The sequence below is a fragment of the Camellia sinensis genome, chromosome 9 (assembly GCF_055761805.1).
Source record: "Camellia sinensis isolate YWXY chromosome 9, ASM5576180v1, whole genome shotgun sequence".
Classification (NCBI taxonomy): Eukaryota; Viridiplantae; Streptophyta; class Magnoliopsida; order Ericales; family Theaceae; genus Camellia; species Camellia sinensis.
Genome location: NC_138969.1, coordinates 16,011,658 through 16,034,798, shown reverse-complemented (window position 1 = coordinate 16,034,798; position 23,141 = coordinate 16,011,658). Strand labels below are relative to the sequence as shown.

General features: G+C 42.0%; 1 protein-coding gene across 1 annotated transcript in view; it reads left to right on the top strand.

Annotated features, from left to right (window-relative positions):
* Nucleotides 1-22,529, top strand: part of LOC114321276 (primase-helicase Twinkle, chloroplastic/mitochondrial) — a 29,445-nt gene extending 6,916 nt beyond the window's left edge. Inside the window, exon 6 of the mRNA XM_082886217.1 lies at nucleotides 22,099-22,529. The gene's annotated coding sequence lies outside the window, so the exon portion shown is untranslated. The remainder of the gene's footprint in view (nucleotides 1-22,098) is intronic.
* The last annotated feature ends 612 nt before the right edge of the window (nucleotides 22,530-23,141 follow it).

Sequence of the window (23,141 nt, the reverse complement as noted above, 5' to 3'; positions counted from 1 at the left end):
AAGACCATTAAACTAGTGAAGGACACAACACTAGCACCATGCAATACAATGCTCAATGGACTAAACCAGCCCTAAACAGACCTCATGCATGCCAAAACAATGGCCAAAATGCTCTGAAATGATAGTCCAAAAGCTTAGACAAGCATGCATACAAATTGGTCTATAAGCAAGGCATAATACACAACATTCAAAAGTTTTGAAGAAGTGAAGTATGTGAGAGTGTGACAACACTATATGCACTGAAATTACATGCTAAATGATGCTAGATCATGCAAACATCACAAGCAAAGCATGTTAAGGGCCTCAAAACTCAAAGTTAGTCAAAGCCGTTTACACTACAACCATACTAAGCAATGCTCAAATGACCTTGACCATTCAAAACAGACCTAAGGCATGTCAAAACAGTAGCAAAAACATGCAGACTTGCAGCATAGATGGCAAGAAAGATATGATCATGTATTGGCTCATAAACAAAGCATGAAGGCACAACTCTGAAGCACTATGAAAGAGTGATGAACATGAGAGTATGACATGAGTTTATGCTCTGAAATTACATGGAAAATGATTTCATATCACACAAATATCACAAATAAGGCATGCTAGGGGTCTCAAAACACAAGACTAGCAAAGTTAATTATATTATAGCCCTACAAGGCAAGCCATACACGACCAAGACCACTTGGAACAGAGTTTAAGCATACTAAATCAAGGTCAAAAGCATGCTGAAATAGAGCCAAAACAAGCTAGAACAATAGGCCAAAGTAGCAAGCATGCTAGGCTAGTGAACAAAATTTATACTACAAGTATAAGAAGCATGCAAGGAGTAGCGAAACCAACCAAAAACAAAGTTATGAAAGGTCCAAAAAGTCATAAAAAAGTGCTTGAACTAAGCTACAAAATGGTAGGAAAACATGCTCATTTGGTAGGCCATCTACATATGCAAACAAGACAAGAGGAGGGGGAACCACCCCCTCCCATTTTGGACCTCAAAACTACCTTTTCACCATTGAAATTTCTCTAGAATTCAGTGGTTTTAAGTCCAAAAAGAGATGGTTTCAAAAGCTTAGGAAGTTGGCTCAAAAGGCTTTACAAGCCAAAGAGCAAAGGGAGAGACAACCCTTAGCCAAACAAGGCTTAAACCACCATTTTAGAACCTCAAAATCAGAGTTTTTTACAGTTGAAAACCAGCCTTGAAATGGTGGAAAAAGATGGCAAAGCAAGTGTGAAAGACAAGCTTAAAGGCTGAAAGTTTTACCTCTTGAAGCCAAGCACACTTTAGGCCACAAAACCAAGTCAAAACCACCTTAAGAAGCTTCAAGAAGGCTTTGTAGAACCTCAGCTCAAAGATCAACAACCTTCATCAAGGGTTGATAGGCCAGGGGATAGTGTATCTACACTTGCAAGTTCTTATGCACAAAGGCTCTTGAGAGGAAGATGTAGAGAGAGAAGTGTAGAGAGAGAGGCTCCAAAAAACTCTTCCTAAAATGTTCTAACCTTGCAATATGAGACATTTGGCTTCAATATATAGCAAACCATGAGCTTCGGTTGAAAATGTCAAAGAGAGAATAGCTAGAGCAGTGTGCAATAGTTGGAGGAAAATATATGGATTTTACATTGGTGGCCGGCAAGTGTCGGCCATCAATGGTCCACTGCCGGCCATCAATGTGCCTCTGCAGCCTATCAAAAATCTGCTTCCAAGCCCGACTTCAAATGGGAATATCTCTTCTATCTGGACTCCTTTGCAGGTCATTCTTGTGTGCAAATTGAAGCCCTGGAAGTAAGCTTTCCAATGGTGGCAACCTCACATTAACATTCCATTTTTGGTAAGAGATATCCCTCTTTTAGTGAAGGTTGCTCATTTCCAGCTCAATCGAATTGATGCCTAACTTCAACCAGCCATATCTCCCCCATCCGGACTCGGCTTTAGGAGATTCTTGAGTGTAAAATGAAGCTCCCGGAAGTCCCATTTCCAATGGTGATGGACTCATAGCTTAAATCCAAGTGTACAAAAGGATAGGCCTGATTTAGCGAGGCTTGCTCGACTCTTTCTTAACGATTCATGCCCAACTTATTCTCCAACTTGGTTTCTTCTCTCCTCTCCCATTTTCTTCAACTTCAAACCCCTAACCAAGGTGTTTTGAAAGATTTTTCAAAGAGTTCATATCTCTTTCATTTATTTCCACTTTGTCCTTTGCTTGGTTTACCGAAAAGCGCAACATTTAACAAAATGCGAGCGTCGAAGCATTGTTGGAACCTTTTCAAAAATGTTTTGAAAGAGAGGGTTTTAAGGTTTAAAAACCATTCAAAATAGTTTTGATCCAAAATAGGGTGTAAGGTTGGGATTTCACTCTTCTCTTGCCGAAGAAATCGAACCCTTGCACTGCACAATTTTCAACACCAACTAAACCATCAGTAGTGTCTAAGTCTTAAGGGCGGTCAAAAATAGGCTGTCTATACTTATGATGGTTAGTTTAGGGACATTACGTTTTGTTTAGCATACTTCATGTTTGCATCCATTTGTATTACATGCACCAAGGCTCGGTTCATCATTCTAATTTGCATTGTTAGTTTAAATATTTCTTTGCATACGTGCTTAGACCGCATGCTATTTAATTTGTTCATATGCCATATTAGAAACCGACCCTATTTAGATTGTATATTGCACGCGTTGCATTAGTCATATTACATAGTTAGAAATCATGCATTTTTCTAACTAATTGCTCTTTTGGCTTGGAGTACTAGGTGAATCTTTACTCGCTTTAGCATATTGCATAAATGTTGATGTTGCCATGTTTAGCATGCTTGCCACGAGGCTAATTGCTTAAATAATAAACTGCTTGAATGCATGTGGATGAAGGCTTGTTGCTTGAATTGGAATAATTTGAGTGATGTTCATATGTGATCACTTTTTCAAGTGGTACATATTCAAAACAATTTTCAAAACTAACATGAAACCAAATGTCCCAATTCTTGCAAAGTTAGTCTATACTTATGTCTGTGGGCATCACATAGTAAATGCTAGCTTAATAAACCAGAACAAGAACATATAATTTTGATAAAAATCACATCATGATTAGTAGAGGCCGATCTCTGATTGGGTGAGCGGGGGTGCTCAAATTCATTCACGACTTTCCCCTCTTGTACCTAAGTTCCCGAGCTGGACAATTATGGTGATGACGGACGCGTGGCCTTTGGCACGAGTTATAGGTTTCCTAAATTTCTCAAAAATATTTAGGTGGCGACTCTGTATCTGGCAAAATAGTCCATTTTTGGCAATTTGATTCAAAATCGATTTTTCAAAAGATTTGCCAGATTTGGACTCTTTGGTGTTTATCTATTTCACATTGCACTTGTGGAATAAAATTCAGAACCGGGGTAGTCCGATATTGTAGGGCTTATTTCGATTTCCGAAAAGGGGCGCGAAAAAGTCGAGCTATAGTTTCTGGTGACTCTGTTGGGGATTTTAGAGAAGTTGATTTGAAATTCATGATGTGAAATTTTATCTATACTTATATGTTTATTTGCATTGCATTTGCATTAGGTGCGTTTACGTCACTGTGTTTGCCATCTGCTATTCCTGGACGGTTTGTTGGAGGCTTGCCTAAAAAGCTTGCCAAAAGGCAGACCGGTCACGGGCTCTGTCATGATGGGAACACAACCATTGGATCTGTACTACCGCTGTACCGTTTGATCCTCCTTGCACTTTTCGGTGTTAGGTGTGATAGGTATATTAGGTAGTCTTGCCGAGGTACCCTTTTTTGACCATTTGGCCTATTTGCATATCGAAAGCCATAGGGACTGTTCCAAATTAGGACTGGATGCTTACCCGAATACTGGATTGCATGAAACCATTTGTTTGAATAGTGAACCCTAGTTCTTGATGAAACTAGGATAGGGTAACCCTACCCCCTAATAGGGGTGTTTTGGTTCTCATTTAACTGGAATGTGCTTTACAGTGAAACTGTACAGGAATGTACGTATCAGTTGCAAGTTGGGTATCAGTTTTGGGGGTAGAATTCGGTGTTAAGTGCAGTTGTAGACCGCCCGGAACTTCGCTTCGCGCGCGAGAGCGCAAATCGTTAGTTCTTAGCTACTACAGTTTGGACTCCTGTCACGGTTCTAAATCTAATCTTACAAAGTGCAATGTAAGACTGATAAATCACCAAAGAGTCCAAATCCAACAAATCGTTTTGGAAAATCGATTTTAATCAAGAAGTGCCAATCGTGGATTGCTTTGCCAGATTTCAGAGTCGCCACTTAAATATTTTATTTTGAGAAATTTAAGAAACCCTGACTCGTGCCTAAGGCCACGTGTCCGTCATCACCAAAGTTGCCTCGGCTCGAGAACTTGGGTACAAGAGGGGAAGGTCATGCAATGAGCACCCCCGCTCGCCCGATCAAAGATCGGCCTTTACTAACATGGTATGTTGTTTTTGAAAACACATGTGTTCTTATTCTGGTTATTAATCTATCATTACTACGTGATGCGTACAGCATACAAGTATAGACTAAATCGTTCAAGTTGGAACAAAACATCTCATGTTTGTTTGTTTGAAAATGGTTTGGAGTTACTACTCATAAGTAGGCTAAGTCGTGGATTTGTCACCCTCAAGTGGGCTTAGAAAAACATGATTTTGCCACTCTCAAGTGGGCTTAAAATTCGCATTTCGATGAATTGTTCCAATTTAAGCAATAAAGCCTTCATCCACAGGCATTCATGCAATTAATCATTTAAGCAGTTAGCCTCATGGCAAGCATGCTAAACATGGTAGTTACTTACACGTATGCAAGGATGCTAAATCATAAACACTCACAGTGTACTCCGAGCCAAAACAGAAGCTAGTTAGTAATCATGCATGATCCTAGCTATGTTAAGATGTCTAATGCAACGCATGCAAAATGCAACTAAGATAGGCTTGGCTATTCTAAGATGTCATGTGAAATGCAACAATTGATACATGTATTCAAATTGGAATTGAAATACAATACAGTTTGTATGATGTGCCGAGCCCGGTGCATGCAAGACAAATGAACGGATGCACGCATGCAAGCATAAGTATGCTAATTGAAACATGCCCTAAAGCTAACCATTAAAAGCTGGTAAATAAAAGGGAGAAAGACGTGGGGTTGGAAGGCATGCATCGCACACATGCACACTTATTACAACAGTTGTGCCATCTCGAAGGAGGGTTCGAATGAATTTTAGCTAACTAGCTACGCTAATTAAACTAATTATTACAGAACAACTAACTAACTAACTAACTTGGCTAATTAATTATTACAAAACTCTTAACTAATTAAACAAATTAATTAATTTACAAAACCAGCTAAGTAAGAAACTAAATAGGCTGCCACAGCTCTGCCTCAGAATGATGAATGATGCATGCTCGGTCGCGTCCTCCCAGAAATCCACCACCGTGCCTCATGATGCCTCTATTTGCATTGTTTTAGACCTCTAAAACCTGTGCCAACCTCTAAGGTACTTCTGATCCACCTTAAGAACAAACTGAGAGGTGGTCGGCCAAGAGGAATGGCCATCGGCCAAGAGGAATGGCCATCGGCCAAGTGTAATGATCATCGGCCAATTTTTATGTCTATCGGCCAATTTTGATAGCCGATCGGCAGCCTTGATAGCCGATCGGCCACTTCTTCCTACAAACTTCTCCTTTTGCTGCAACAGAGCATTAACAGAGGCATGACAGTGTATTTGCAAGAAAATGTGTGTGCAACCACACTCCTTATCATGTTTAAAGCTCAAAGGAGTGTAGTGCTTGACTCTCGAGCCATCAATCACGCATCTCAATGCATGATGGCCAATGAGGCCGAGTTGCACAAATCAATGGCAAATGAATGCACAAAAACACACAAATGCCTTTACCTCTATCATGCATGATCGAGAGGGTCAGCGACCGAGGATTGAGGTGCGTTTCATCACTTCAAGTGTAAAACGTCCCTCGTTCCTCGTGTTTGGACTAACACCCTACCCAAACACAAGTAACACAAGGCATGCATACACAATGTAATGCAACCAACATGCAAAAATCATGCAATGCAACAAGCATGCAACAACATGCAATACACCAAGCATGCAACAACATGCAAACCACATACTCAATGGACTTAAACCGCATATGGACAGACCTCAGTCATGCCAAAACAGTGGCCAAAATGTTATGAAAGATGGCATGAAATGCAAGACATGCATGCACATGCTATGGCTCTTCAACTAGACATAAGATCACAAGTCTCAAATATGAGCAAGGAGTGACAAATGTGAAAGTGTAACAACACTAAATGCTCGGAAATTAGATATGAAATGATGCCAAATCACTCCAACAATACAAGCATGTCATGCTAGGGTCCTTAAGCATTAAAGCTAGCAAAGAGGGCTACACAAGAGGCATACAATACATGGCACAAATGAATAAACCAAGCATGGACATAGCTCAAATGGGTCAAGACAATGACCAAAACATGCTAAGATGGAGGCTCAAATGTCTAAGCATGCATGCATACATACTAGGCCATAAGTAAGGCAAAAATGCACAACCCTTAGAGGCACTCAAAGGGTGAAAGAAATGGGAACATGGCAATGCTATATGCTTTGAAATAACATGGTAAATGATGCCAAATCATGGACATGTTACAAATGAAGCATGCTAAGAGACTTAAAGCTTGAAACTAGCAAGGCCAATTGCACTACAGCTATGCAATACATGAAGCATATGGCCAATACAACCCACAACAGTCCTAGGATATGTCAAAATGATACTAAAACATGCATGGACTAAAGCCAAAGTAAGCTAGCATGGTGAGCATGAAGCATGAAATATGCAAGGCCAAAAGGGAGGATTACACTACACCTCCTAAGACCAAGCATGAGATGGCTTCGGCAACAAAAATTAGAGTTATATCATGGTAAAATCACCCCAAAAACACATTGAAATGATAGCTCGCAAGCTTAGGCATGAAGGCATACACAATGACTCATGTTTAAGGCATAAAGCATGAACCTTCCAAAGCACGGAAAGAGTGACAAATGTGAGTGTATGACCACACTATACATACTAAAATCATGGTAGAAATGAGACCAAAGCATGCAAACAATTCAAGTAAACCATGCTAGAGACCATGAAACTCAAAGCTAATGAGCAAGAATGCATTATGGCCATACAAAGCATGCCATGCATGACCAAAACAACATAAATCAGAGCTTAAGCATGCTAAAATATGGACAAAAGCTTTTTGGAGTTAAGCCAAAACATGCTAGAATGATGGTCTATACACATGATGCATGTTAGGCTAGTGAATGGATTTGCAATACAAGTGCAAGGAGCATGCATGATATGATTAAACCAAGCCAAAACAGTGTTATGGCATGCTAAAACAACACCAAAAACATGCTAAAATGGAACCAATACATGCTACCTTGATGAGCCATCTATACAAGAATGCAAGACATAAGGAGAGGGGATGACCCTCTCCTATTTAAGACCTCAAAATACATTTTCCACCACTGAAATTCCTCTGGAATTCAGTGGTAGAAAGGTCATGCAAAAACTAAAACAAAAGCCTAAGGAGGTGGCCCAAAACAAGGCAAAACAAGGCACAAATGGGGGTAGACTACCCCCAACACCAATAAAACCTTAAACAATCATTTCAAACACATGAAAATGAAACTTTTTACAGTTGAGAGTTAAGCCAAAATAAGCATGCAAATAAGGCTAAGTAAGCAATGAACACAAAGCTTAAAAGAGAGTTAATGACTCACCCTTATAGAACAACTTCAAAGAGGCAACTCCAGTAACTTTCTGAGCTAAAAACCAAACTTTGAGTTCAAACAAAATCCTCAAGTACCTCAGCAACAAGAGTATGGTGTTTGAGTAGGTGCTTTAGTGCAAAAGTGTGAAGAAATTACACTTTTGAGCACAAACAAGTGCAAATATAGAGAGAGGAAGAAATATATAGAGAGAGTGATATATAACTTGTGTATCAAATTTCAGAACCCCTGGAAAGGGAGAGGGGTCTCCCTTCTTATAGAAAATCAAATCTCAAGCTTGTTGAGTAAGCTTGAGACTTGCTTTAATCCCTCCATACACATGGAGGATGAAATCTGTGCTCACCAGCTATCACAGCTGGCACAAAAATATCTGCAAAAGCAAATAAAAAGGGTTCGGCCAAAAGATATGGCCGATTGTCCAAAAAGGGTGCCAATCGACCAAAAAGAGTGTCGATCGGCCACTACCAATGGCCGATGGCAAGAAGGAAAGGTTGATAAGCACAAGGCTTGGCCGATGGGTTGTAGGGATGGCCAACAAGCCACCATCTTCCCTCAGAAACAAAACCACAAGTCCTTGGTCTACAACCAAGCACAAAACAAACAAGTTGAGAGGTTCTAAGGCAAAGCGCGCAGCCGAGACCTTCGGGAACTCAAAATGAACACGAGCATGAATGATCATCGAGTGTTCAAACGATAACGTCCAAGTCTTGAGGACGGTCAAAAATGGGGTGTCTACAGCAGTCCTTCAGCTTTGATTACATCTGTGTGTTGTTAACATCTGAGCTAAGGTACTATGCGGTTTCTGATTACTGCTTTCTTTTTTCTTTATTTCTTTTTGCTAGGTAGTATAACATCATAGCTTCGGACAGTTTGGATATCCCCCAAGCGCTTTGGACCCGTGTCAAGAGGCTTTACAGATCTTGAGATCTTGTTAGGGGACAACCTGTGTTTGCTTCGCTCCCACCGGTTACTAGACGCAGAAGAGTTAGGCACAATTCACTAGTCGAGCAATCACCCTTCACTTCAACTGTATTTAGTTAGGCTCAGTCTTCTACAAGTCTAGTATGAGATCACTCGCCAACTTCCGATGGCATAATATCCCTTGGTTAGCATGGAGGACTTGATCCACCATTTTCAGCAAACAGTTGAAACCATGCAGCAAGATGCTGCTCGTTAGGCTGAGGTCACAGCACGTTAGGCAAAGGTAATAAACAGGTTGTAATAACAACAGCCACAGTCGGTAGTGGCTTCTGCATCTCATGCACCTTCTACGGGTATTCCAGCACCCGGAGCTACAGTTCATAGTGCTAATGCCCAGGTTGAGAATCAAGGCAATCTAATAGAGCCAATCCCACCACAAGCATCCAAAGCGCCTGTGTATCAAACCGAGGCTCCATTTGAATTTGAGGTTGACCCAACCATGCTTAAGGTCAACAAGCTAGAGAAGCTCCTTAAGAGAGCACATGGTGTGAACTCTATTCTCGACATAGAAGATGGGTATACCGACTTTATGGTGACATTGCCAGACTGGTTCAAAATGCCGTACATCGATCGGTTCGATGGCTCTGGAGACCGCATGGTTCATCTTAGGCTGTTTTCAGACATCCTGCGGCCGATGGGCCTGACCAGATTGTAGAAGCTCTCACTCTTTGGCCAGACTATGTTGAGAATAATGACTATCTTGTATGCAAAGCTAGAGGATCTTGTGAAGCAGAGTTGGGAGGAAATGACTGAGGCCTTTGTTGTATAGTACTTATATAACACACAAATCGAGGTCATAACTCGTGATCTCGAGGCAACGTGCTAGGAGCCAAATGAGGGTTTCTCAGAATTCGTGACGAGGTGGAGGGCTAAGGCTTCAATGATGTCCATACGGCCTTCTGAGAAAGACCAGATAAGGATGGTAGTCCACAATTTGGACGGGATGTTGTTGCAGAAGATGATCGTCCTACCTCTATTCACATTCACCGAGCTCTATGAGATTGGGGTTCAAATTGAAGACGCCATGAAACAGGGCTTGAGTACTGATGAAAAAGAGCAGGACAAGAGGCCTTTTGTGCGCAGTTCCAATGCAACCACCAGTGGTAACACAACTGTGTGGCTGTCGGATGTGAGTGTTGTCACCATCACAACTAAGACCGCCAATCCCTTTGTCAGCACAACTCCACAAACTTCAAACAACCCGGCCCGATCCCAGAGGACCTTTACCTCACTCTACATGCCTTTATCCCAAGCCATGAGGGTGTTGATCAAAAAGGGCACCTCAAGCCATTAGAGCATCGCCCACTACCAGATCCACTTCCATCGAAACATAACCCGGCCAAGTACTGTGCATTTCACCAGCAGCATGGTCACGACACAGACCAATGGTTCAGATTGTATCATGAGATTCAAGACCTCATTGACAACAAGGTGATTGAAACCACCCCAAAAGCCAAATGTAACTACAAACCCTTTCCCGGCCCACAATCAAGTTCCCTCACCTCAAAACTAAACCTAATCCATACATTGTCCCTCCCCTACAACCCCAGCATATATATTACCCCTTGCCACCTACCCAGATCGACGGTGTTCATTCCTGAAAGCATAGATTTGTGCGTGATGGACATATCCATACTTCAACCTAAACCTGTGATGGTGTTAATTGGAGTAAAAAGGAGGCTAGCCTTAGAGGAGAGTACGAGTCCGCTGCATGAGTTCTCTAAGGACTTGTCTGAGGGGGAGTATGATCCAAGCTGCTACATTGTGTCGATTGATCAAGCCAAGCCGGAAGTGGTATTGCCAATAGTAGTGGAGGTCAATGTGGTTAGGGAGGATGGCCTGAGCCAAGGTTTGGATGATCTGGCGGAGCTAGAGGAGGACTTAGACAACCTGCAGTTCTTCGACGAACAAGATCAAGGGGATATGTAGATTGATTGGTTCGATTTGAATGGGTCGATGGATAACTTTGGGTGGTTGACTGATGAACCGGACATGGAGGAAGAAATTGAAACAAAATTGGAAGAAAAGGGAGCAAGAATTGCCGCTGTGGCCGGAATGGCCGATGAAAATGGGAAACTACCAGAGAACATCGGCGTGAATGATTTTGCTCAGGAACCGGGCATTGTGAGTACTGCAGACATAGAACAAGAAGCTGCGTTGAAGCAGTTAGAACAAAAGAGAGTTGAAGACAACTAAAAAGCTGGAATGGCCCGACACCCTGTGGGGGATACTTATGACGTGAGCGTAATCAAAACGGAGCCAAACAATTATTTGTCAGTTGCCGAAGGTGTATGGTGGGAGGATGACGATCTACTTCTGGCTTACACTAACGAGCACTGGGATGAATCCCTACCAGACAACACGTGGTACGCTGAAGAGATTGATCACATGACGAGGAGTGGACGGTATTTCAAACCATTGCACTTGGACCAAGCTGAGGCCTCTGGGAAAGACAAAGAGATTGAAAAATAGAAAGAGAAACAGTTGAAGGAAGAAGGAGTGTTGAAGCAATTGAAGAAAATTCAGGCCAACATTTCAATCTGGGGTCTTCTTATGGCCTCCAGGTGCATCGACAGGCTATATTATCAACAATGGACAAAGCTAAGTTGTCCATTGACACTACCCCTGAACAGCTTGTGGGATTGGTCTTCCCAGGTGGAGCCGAGCCGACCCTAACCTTTTCTAATAAAGAACTGCCACTAGAAGGCTCAGCTCAGAACAAACCCTTGTACATATTTGTTGAATGCAAAGAAAAATGGGTGCCGGTGGTGTTGGTCGGCACCAGGTCAGCTATCAATGTCTGTCCTTCTCACGCAGCTTATGCCATCGGTCTGAAACCAGCAGACTTCGTGTCCACAGCCCAAGTGATTCGGGCATATGATAACACAAGCAGGGAGGTTATGGCCATGACACAAATTAGAGATCAAGTGGGCCAGCTCAACAAGATATCGAGTTTTATGTCCTGGATGTGCCGGCCACCTTCAACTTACTGCTAGGGAGGCCCTGGCTGCATCTAGTGAAAGTAGTTTCCTCTACCCTCCACCAAATGCTGAAATACCCTCACGGAAAGGGAGGTGGCTATTGTTTTCGGGAATTCATCCATTCGCCCGCCGCCAAAGGTAACTACACTAGTGTGTAGACACCTCATTTTTGATGGCCCTTACGACTTGGACGTCCTCGCATGCACACCCCGATGTTGAATGTATTTGCTCGCCAAGTGCTCGAAGTCCTCAGCGGAAAGCCACAGCTATAAGCCTTTCAAACCCTGTACCTTTGTTCCAGTTTTGGACCAAGCCTAGCTTTTCCATCTTGTAGCTTTTGGTGGCCTGCCGACCACTTTTAGAAGCTGCTGGCCATCACTTTTGCGCTGTCGGCCACTGATATGGCTTGCCGGCCACAGTGTATTTTGTAGATATTTTATGCCAGCTGTGCTAGCTGTTTGCATAGATGCATGCATCTATCTCCACGTGTAGGGCTCGATCTCCTTGAGGGAATTTCATATTTTATATATATAGGAGCCCTCTTAGAAAATTTTGAGATAAAAAATTTTCCTCTCTCTACCAAATGTCTACACTTTTGCCTACAATTCCTTGACCTTTGCCTATACATCCTTAACCAAATCTTCTCATCTTTGAGCTGAGGTACTTTTGAGCTTGGTTTTGATGCTTGGAATTGCTCTTCTCATCAAAAGGTATAAGGCTTTGCTCATAGCTTTGTTTTATTTGCTATTATTCCTGGTGTTTTTCCATTGTTTTGGACTATCAAAACTCTGTGTTTTTTGGGTTGAAGCTTGGGTTTGAGGCCATTAAAGGTTGAGGGATGGTTCACCCTTCTTTGTACCTTGTTTTGGAGGCCTTAGCCTTTTTGTTTTTCACCCTTTTACTATCTTTTTCTAAGCTTTTAAACACTGATTTTTAGAGCTTTTTCAGTGGTCAAAATCATGTTTTGAAGTCCAAATTTGGAGGGGTTAGTCTCCCCTTCTTGTGTCTTGCTTATTAGCCTAGTTTGTGCCGTGTTTTAACACATTAATCTATACCTTTTTAGCTCAATTCCAGCACGTTTTAGGACTGTATTGGACCCGTTTTAGCACTGTTTTGAGCTGTTAGTTGCATTTGGGCTTTGTTTTGCATGCTTATAGTGTAATAGTCATCATGAATTTGGTGTTCTAGGCCTTAGACGCCATATTGTTTGAGTTGATTGCATTTATTTATTCTTTTCTCACTCATTTTCAGCACTTAATCATCTCTGCAACCTTCCTCCTTGTCTTTCTTTTTTTTTTTTTCTTTTTTTTTTAATTTCTCTTTGAAAGTAGTTTAAACAATTTTTTATGTAAAGCATGAGATTGAGATGTCAAGCTTAATGGTTTAATCCCTTAGGGGGTTCATTACCAATGGTATGATGTCTCTTTCATGCCTACAACAACTTTTGGTTTGAACCTTCTTTCCATTTAGAGGACTTAAACTCATCTTTTGGACTCAATTGATTAAATGATGGAAAGGTAAATAAAATAGAGTAATTGAAATTGGGACTAAGAAATGGTGCAAGATAATAATTGGTTGTGTTCAATTGGACGTTAATTGAACACATGGAACTTGGGCCATTTCATACTCATTAGTGATGAAATGATTCAAGGCTTCAAGGTCACCACTTCCCTTGATAATCTATGATAGGGAGGTGGTCTTTAGAGTCTCTTCTTGTTACATTTATTGAACTTGAACACTTGGTTTTACAAACCATCATGCAATGAAATTTTATCCATTGATGGTTTGTGAACCGAACTTACTACTCATTTGATTTGCTCATGAAAAGGAGGGGTGAATTATGCAAACAAACCCTTGAAATGCCCTGTATATGCTCTGTTTGTCCTCTGTTGCGGCAAGATGAACCTGGGCAACAGTGGCCAGCAGACCACCCTTGATGGTCGGCTGGCCATCACTGGTTGACCGGCCACCGATGCAAAATTTGGTAGTGTGTTTGTGAGGCAGAATAGAGTTAGCAGCAGTGTTGGTGTTCTACTATGCAACAAAGGCATTTAGAAACAAAACGGTGGTCTTTTTGGATGGAAACCTTGTTTCCCGAGGCGTAGTAGTTGGTTGTTTAATGTATGTACTTATTTTAACTGCACTTGCATTGTAATTATTTAATTAGTTAGTTAACTAGTTAGTTAATTCAAGTGTTGTAATAATTAGTAAAATAACTTAGCTGGTTTATTCATTTTGGTTTGTAATAGTTAATTAATTAGCTTAGCTTAGCTTAGCTTAGCTAGTTAGCTAATTTATTTATTCGGACTCTCCTTCATGAGAGTAAAATATTATAATAATGTGTATGCCTTTCAACCCCACATTTTTCTCTCTTTTATTCAACTACTTATGATGTTTAGCTTACGGACATCACGTTTCAATTAGCACTTTCCATGTTTGCGTCCATTTGTATTGCATACACCGAGGATCAGTTCATCATTCTAACTGCATTGTTAGTTTAATACTTCTTTGAATACGTGCTTAGACCGCATGCTATTAGATTGATTCATATGTCATACTAGTAACCGAGTCTATTAATATTGCATATCGCATGTGTTGCATTAGTCATATCTCATAAGTTAGGAATCATGCATTTTTCTAACTCATATCTTTTTGGCTTGGAGTACTAGGTGAGCCTTTACTTGCTTTAGCATATCGCATGATTGTGAGTGTTGCCATGTCTAACATGCTTACCATGAGGCTAAGTGTTAAGTGTTAAACTGCTTGAATGCCTGTAGATGAAGGCTTATTGCTTGAATTAGAATAATTTGAGTGATGTTTATATGCGATCACTTTTTCAAGTGGTACATATTTCGAAACAATTTTCAATACCAATCATGAACTCAAGATATTCTAATTCTTGCAAGTTAGTCTATACTTGGGTGTGCGCATCACATAGTAATGCTAGCCTAATAATCGGAACAAGAGCATATAATGTAAACAAAAATCATATCATGATTAGTTGAGGCCGATCTTTGATCAGGCAGGCATGGGTGCTCAAATGTATTCATGGCTTTCCCCTCTTGTACCTAAGTTCCCGAGCCGAGACAATCTTGGTGATGACGGATGTGTGACCTTTGGCATGAGTCATGGGTTTTCTAAATTTCTCAAAATATTTAGATGGTGACTCTGTATCTGGCAAAGTAGTCAATTTTTGACAATTTGATTCAAAATCGATTTTTCAAAAGATTTGCCGGATTTGGACTGTTTGGTGTTTATCAATTTCACATTGCACTTGTGAGAATAAATTCAGAACCATGGGAGTCCGGTAGGGCTTATATTCGAACTCCCGAAAGGGGGCTCGAAAAAAGTCGTGCTACAGTTTCTGGTGACTCTGCTGGGGAAATTAGAGAACTTGACTTGAAATTCATGATATGAAATTTTATTTACACTCATATGTTTCTTTGCATTACATTTGCATTGGTGCGTTTAAGTCACTGTGTTTGCCATCTATTATTCCTGGACGGTTTGTCGGAGGCTTGCTTAAAAGCTTGCCAAAAGGCTGACCAGTCATGGGCTCTACCACGATGGGAACACAACCCTTGGATCTGGACTACCACTGTATCATTTGACCCTCTTTTCACTTCTCTGTGTTAGGTGCGAGATGTATGTTAGGTAGTCTTGCTGAGATACTTTTTTGACCATTTGGCCTAGTTGTATATCGAAAGCCATAGAGATTGTTCCAAACTAGAATGAGATGCTTATCCGAATACAGGATTGCGTGAAATCGCTTTGTTTAAATATTGAACCCTAGTTCCTGACGAAACTAGGACAGGGTAACCCTACCCCCTCATAGGGGTGTTTTGGTTCTCACTTAACTGGTATATGCTTTACAGTGAAACTGTACAGGAATGTGCATATCAGTTGCAAGTTGGGTATCAGTTTGGGGGGCAGAATTCAGTGTTGAGTGCAGTGCTATAGCTTTGATTACATTTGTGTGTTGTTAACATCTGAGCTGAGGTGCTGTGCGGTTTCTGATTTCTACTTTTTTTTTTGCTTTATTTCTTTTTTCTAGGTAGTATAACATCATAGCTTCGGATATCCCCCAAGCGCTCTGGACCAGTGTCAAGAAGCTTTACAGATCCGGAGATCTTGTTAGGGGACAGCTTGTGTTTGCTTCGCTCCTACCGGTTACTAGACGGAGGAGAGTTAGGCACAATTCACCAGTCCGGCAATCACCCTCCACTTCACCTGCGTCTAGTTATGCTCAGTTTTCTACATCTAGTCCAATACAAGATCATTCGCTCATTCCGATGGCACAATATCCCCCAGTTAGCATGGAGGACTTGATCCACCACCTTTAGCAAATAGTTGAAACCATACAATAAGACGCAGCTCTCAGGCTGAGGTCATAAATCGGCTGCAACAACAACAGCCACAGCCGGCAGCGGCTTTTGCATCTCATGCACCTCCCACAGGTATCCTAGCACCGACACCCACAGTCAACACTTCTAATGCCTAAGCTGAGACTCAAGGTAATCCAGCAGAGCCGATCCCACTATAGGCCTCCAAAGCACCTGTGTATCAAACCGAGGCTCCATTTGAATTTGAGGTTGCCCGACTGTGCTTAAAGTCAACAAGCTGGAAAAGCTATTCAAAAGAGCACAGGGTGTTAATTCTATTCCCGGCATAGAAGACGTCTATACCAACTCTGCAGTGATATTGCCAGATCGGTTCAAAATGCCACATATTGATAGATTCAAAGGTTCCGGAGGCCCCATGGTTCATTTTCGGTTGTTTTCAGACATCCTGCGGTCGATGGGCCTAACCATATTGCAGAAACTCTCAGTCTTTGGTCGGACCCTGTCAGGTATAGCTGCTATATGGTATGCGAAGCTGGAGGATTCTATGAAGCAGAGTTCGGAGGAAATGGCTGAGGCCTTTATTGCACAATACTCGTATAACACACAAATCGAGGTCACGACTCGTGATCTCGAGGCAACGCGCCAGGAGCCGAAGGAGGGCTCTTCAGAATTCATGATGAGGTGGAGAGCCAAGGCTTCAATGATGACTACACAATCTACAGAGAAAGATCAAATAAGAATGGTTGTCCACAATTTGCACAGAAAATTACTACAGAAAATGATAGTCCTACCTTTGTTCACATTCACTGAGCTCCATGAGATAAGGGTTCAGATTGAAAATGACATGAAACAGGGGTTAATTACTGATGGAAAAGAGCAGGCCAAGAGGCCTTTTGTGCGCAGTTCCAATGCAACTACCAGTGGTAGCATAGTTGCGCGGCCGTCTGATGTGAGTGTTGTCACCACCATAACCAAGACCGTGAAATCCCTTTGCCAGCACAACCCCACAAACTTCAAACAACCCGGCCTGATCCCAGAGGATCTTTACCCCACTCTACATGCTTTATCCTAAGCCATGAGGGTGTTGATCAAAAAGGACACCTCAAGCCATTAGAGCCTTGCCCATTACCTGATCCTCTCCTATCTAAACACAACCCAGCCAAGTACTGTGCGTTTCACCAGTAGCACGGTCACGACACCGACCAATGCTTCAGGCAACTTCATGAGATTCAAGACCTCATTGACAACAAAGTGATCGCACCACCCCAAAAGCCAAATGTAACTACCAACCCTCTCCCGGCCCATAATCATGTTCCCCCACCTCAAAACCTAAACTTAATCCATACATGCCATTCCCTATGACCCCAACGTATACATTACCCCTTCCGACCTACCTAGACTGATGGTGTTCATTCCTGAAAGCACAGACTTGTGCATGATGGACACGTCTGTACTTCAACCTAAGCTTGTGGTGGTGACAATGGCAGAAGAAAGAAGATTGGCCGTAGAAGAGAGTACGAGTCCATTGCCTGAGTGCTTTGAGGACTTGCCTGAGGGGGTGTATAATCCGAGCTGCTACATTGTGCTGATTGATCAAGTCAAACCGGAAGTGGTATTGCCAACTACAATGAGGTCAATGTGGTTAGGGAGGATAGCCTAAGCCAAGATTTGGATGATTTGGCAGAACTAGAGGAGGACTTAGACAACTTGCAGTTCTTCGACGAACAAGATCAAGGGGATATGCAGATTGACTGGTTTGATTTGAATGGATCAGCAGACAACTCTGGGTGGTTGAGTGATGAACCAAACAGAGAGGAAAGAACTGAAACGAAACCAGAAGAAATGGAAGCAAGAATTCCTGCAATGGCCGGAATGGCCGATGAAAATGGGAAGTTGCCGAAGAACACTGACGTCGAGAATTTAGCTCATGAATTGGGTACTGTGAGTACTGTGGACACAGAACAGGAAGCTGTATTGAAGCAGTTTGAACAAGAGAGGGTTGAAGACAAATAGAAAGCTAGAATTGCCCAATACCCTGCGGGGGATGCTCGTGATGTGAGAGTGATTAGAACAGAGCCGGACAATTACTTGTCGGTTGCCGAAGGTGTATGGTGGGAGGACGATGATCTACATCTGGCCCACACCAATGAAGACTGGGATAAGACCCTTCCAGATAACACGTGGTACGCTGAAGAGATAGACCACATGACAAGAAGTGGGCGATATTTCAAGCCACCTCACTTAGACCAAGTTGAGGCCTCTGGTAAAGATAGATAGGCTAAGAAATAGAAAGAGAAGTAGTTGGAGGAAGAGGTAGTGTTGAAGCAACTGAAGAAAATTCAAGCCGATATTTCGATTTGGGGTCTTCTTATGGCCTTCCGGGTGCATCGACAGGCTGTACTATCAGCAATGGACAAAGCCAAACTATCCATTGACACTACCCCTGAACAACTTGTGGGACTAGTTTTCCCAGGTGGTGTCAGCCCAACCCTAACCTTTTCTGATAAAGAACTCCTGCCGAAAAGCTCAGCACACAACAAACCCCTATACATATCAGTTGAGTGCAAGGAGAAATGGGTGGCAGTGGTGTTGGTTGCCACCGGCTCAGCTCTCAATGTCTGTTCTTCTCGCACAGCTTATGCCATCGGCTTGAAACCAGCAGACTTTGTGCCCATAACTCAAGTGATTCGGGCATATGATAATACCACCAGGGAAGTGATGGGCACAGTATAAATCCGAGTTTAGGTGGGCCCGACTCAGTAGGATGTCGAGTTCCATATCCTAGACGTGCCGATCACTTTCAACTTACTGCTAGGGAGGCCCTGGCTGCACCTTGTGAAAGCAGTCTCTTTTATCTTCCACCAAATGCTGAAATACCCTCACAAGAAGGGAGTGGTGATCGTCTTTGGGAATTCGTCCATAACATCCTCCGCCAGAGGTAACTAGACCGGTGCTGGAAATCATTCATGGCGAGGAGGATGTTTTTCTCTTAGGGTTTACTCTAGCTGAGGCTCGAGCAGTACAGACCATCTTGGTAGCAGATGAGGGCATGTATGTCAGTGCCCAATCGATCTATTTCATGAACAAGTTACAACATGTGCTAGGAATGGGCCTTGGAAGAAGTGGTCGGAAAGGTGTCACATCATTGGCCGATATGCCACATAATCCGCATGCCTTTGGTCTTGGCTATATGCCTACCAAAGAGGATTGCGTTAGGAAAAGAGAAGGTATATCAGGTAGAGCTGGAGCCAAGCAGGTTGGGAAATGCTATGAGCTCGTTCACAGGCCAACCAGGGAATGCTAAATGGTCACTTTGTTCAGGGGGGGGAAGATTTTCCCTTTTGCGGCTTTCCCGAGCCCTAGATGAATTTTGCAAAGCAGCGTGTCTCCAGCTTCAAAATTTTCTTCGACTTACAGCTACAAAACAGTGATGCCAAGGAAAAGGCTAAACCAAGTGCTGAAGCTGAATAGAGCATAGAAAGTGACTCAGACAACAGCGAGCTTGGAGAAGGGGCAACACTGGCTTGTCTCCTTACAGATCCTCTGGCCGACTCAGAGAGCTTGGGGGATAACCTTACCATCTCCATGATCGAGAACCAACTAGGTGTGAACCCATCCAGCAACATTTTGGATGCATCTGAAGCACCATCTCTTATTTGGCAGCTAGAGGAGGGCTACCTGTCTAGTTTCGAGTCGGGTGATGAACCAGAATCTGATTCCATAGAGTCTGTGGAGTCAGAATCAGATTCCAGTTCTTTTGAGTCTAAGTCCAGTATTCCTCGGGGTGATAACTCGGATGCCAAGGTCTTGTCCAGGTCCTCTTTTTCTTTTTCTTTTGATTCAATTGTAACTGAAGAACTGGATGAGTTGGATCTTATGAATGAGAATGCTGCTGATTCTGAGTATTTCTCTGTGCTGCTTGTTTATTACGTTGGCAAAGATTTTCAAAATTTTAGTGAAAATGAAGAGGAAGGAATTCCTCTGGTTTTGAAAAATTTGATTAATCGAGAGAAGGAGAGGTTTGCAAAACCCATTGGTAATGAAATCATTGCTATTAACATGGGTACTGAGAAGGATCTGCGTTTGGTCCAGATCGGGTCCACATTGTCTTCAAAGGAGTGCGAGTGCTTAATCGCTTTATTAAAAGGTTCAAAGATGTTTTCGCGTGGTCCCACGAAGACATGCTTGGAATTGATCCTAAGATTGTACAGCATCAGATCCCTCTTGACCCCGAGGCCCGACTGTAGACACCCCATTTTTGACTGACCTCAAGATTTAGACGTCATCGCTTGTGCACTCGATGATTACAATTGCATTTGTTTGCTTTGAGTACCCGAAGTCCTCGGTGGAACGCTCTGTCTTTGAGCCTTTAAAGCTTGTCCATTTTGTGCTTTGTTTTGGACCAAAACCTTATTGTTTCAAGCCTGGAACTTGTGGTGACCTGTCGGCCACCACCATAGGTTGTCGGCCATCAGTGGTGGCCGACGGCCACCAGTGTCATTTTCCAGATATTTGTTGGCAGCTGTGCTAGTTGTTAGCACATTGAGCTGTATCTCCCTACACGTGTATGGTAGGATGTTGCTAAGCTCAACGCTTGTTTTTCTATATATAGGGGGGTTCCTCCCTTATTTTGGAGGGTTAACAATTTTGGAACAAAATTCTCTCTCTGTCTAGCAATTTTGTGCATAGTTGCTTGGATATACTGCACTTTTGTCTATCAATCCTTAACAAAAGTTGCTAGTTTTTGGGCTGAGGTAGCTTGGGACTTGTTTTGAGCTCTAGGAGGAGGTTTTGGCTTGGATAGTTGGCCAAATTGTGTCTTCCCTTCAAGAGGTATAACACCCTCCTTGTATACTAGTTTTGCACACTTGCTTTGCCATCTTTTTCAGCTGTTTTGGGGCTGGTTTTGAACTGTAAAAAACTCTATGTTTGTGGCCAAAAACTGTTGGTTTGAGGCCATTTTCAATTAAGGGGTGGTTCACACTTCTTACTTCTTTGTTTGTAAAGCTTTTGTACCTTTGTTCACCACTTTTGAACCAACGTTTTTGGGCCTTTTAACCACTGAATTTCAGAGATTTTTCAGAGGCAAAAAACTCATTTTGAAGTCCAAAATTGGAGGGGTTAGCCTCCCCTTCTTGTGTCTTGTTTGCATGCCTAGTTAGCCCCATGTATTATCTTAATGTTTTAGCTTTTTGCGGCTCAATTCCAGCATGTTTTGAACTCTATTTTGAGCTTTTTTGCCATTGCTTTGGCTGTTTGGTACTTTTAAGTCTTCTATTGCATAGTTGAGGTGTACGTCCTTTCACTAGCTTGGTGTTTTAAGGCTTTAACCACCATTGCTTTGAGTTGATTGTATGTTTTAGTGCTTTTTCTCACCTAATTTCAGAACTTATAATCTTTGCAATCCCCTCATTTCTTCACTTTTTCATTTGCTTTGAGGGTTGTTTCAACCTTAGGGTTGTTTAAGCTTGAGATTGAGGCTCATGCTTACTGGTTTAATCATCCTTTGAGGGTTTGTTACCAATAGCATGAAGCTTCTCTCATGCCTTAAACTATCCCTTGGTCAACACTTCTTTCATCTTAGAAGACACTCATCGATGGACAAAGTGATTAATGAATGATTTGGTAACTAAAATGTGTAAACAAAATTGTCAAGTAAAAGTGGCAAGATAAGCATCTCTTTGTATTACATTGCATGTGTTCAAATCGGACGTTAATTTGAACACAAGGAAAATGAGACATTTCATACTCAAAAGTGATGAAATGTGCCACTTTCCTTGGTCTCTATTGCCCTTGATCATGCATGATAGGGTGATGGTCATTTTGGGCTCATTTTGCTTTTGTTAAACTTGCACAATTGGTTTCACAAGCCGTCATGCAATGAAATTTCTTGATTGATGGTTTGTGAACCAAATTTTGTCCCTCCTTTGATTTCCGCATGAAAAGGAGAGGCAAAGTGTGCAAACAATCCTTGAGAAATACACTGTTTTGCTCTATTTTCTCTCTGTTGCAGGAAGGAAGTTCAGGTTATCAGTGGCCGACAGCTACCACCAGTAGCCGACCGGCCACCCTTGGTAGCTGACCAGCCCCTTGTTGGCCATCAGTGAAATTTGCATAGTGTGTTGGTAAGGTGGAGCAGAGGTGTTCTGGAAGTGGGCAGCATTTTTAGTGTTCAAATGAGCAAACAGAGGCATTCAGCAGCAAGACAGTGGCTTTTCGGGTGGAAACCAAGCATGCATGGGCCTCCCTCACTTCCTGGGATTAGCTACTTAGTTTAATTAGCAATAGATCAAATATGTGTTGTAATTAATTAGTTGTAGATAATTAAGTGTTGTAAATAATTAGTTAGTTTAACTAGTTATTCAATTTCGTTTTGTAATTAGTTAACTAGAATAATTAATTAATTCGAGTTTTGTAATAATTAGTTAGCTTAATTAGTGTAGCTAGTAGTTAGCTTTTATTCATTCGGACTCTCCTTCGCAAGGGCATAATGCTGTAATAAGTGTCCGTGCGTATGTGTATGTCTTCTAACCCCACTTCTTTCTCCCTTTTAATTAATCACTTTTCATGGTTAGATTAGGGGCATATTTCAACTTAACATATCTCATGCTTGCTTCTATTCATTTGTATTGCATGCATCGAGGCTCGGTATATCATTCAAACTGCATTGCCATTTCAATAATTCTTTGAATATGTGTTTAACCGCATGTCTCAAATTGCTTCATATGCCATATTAGTAGCCGAGCCTATTAATTGCATTATCACATGTGTTGCATTAGGCATCTTGCATAGTTAGGAATAATGCATATTTCACTAACTCATATCTTTCTAGCTTGGAGTACTAGGTGAGCTTTTATGCTTTAGCATACTTGCATAAATGTGAATGTTGCCATGTTTCGTATGCTTTCCGTGAGGCTATGTGCTTAAGTGCGAAACTGCTTGAATGCTTGTGGATGAAGGCTGCTTGTTTGAATTGGAACAATTCAACGAATGTACATTTTAAGTCCACTTTGTTGAGTGTCAAATCATATTTTTACCCACTATGTTTGGTGGCAA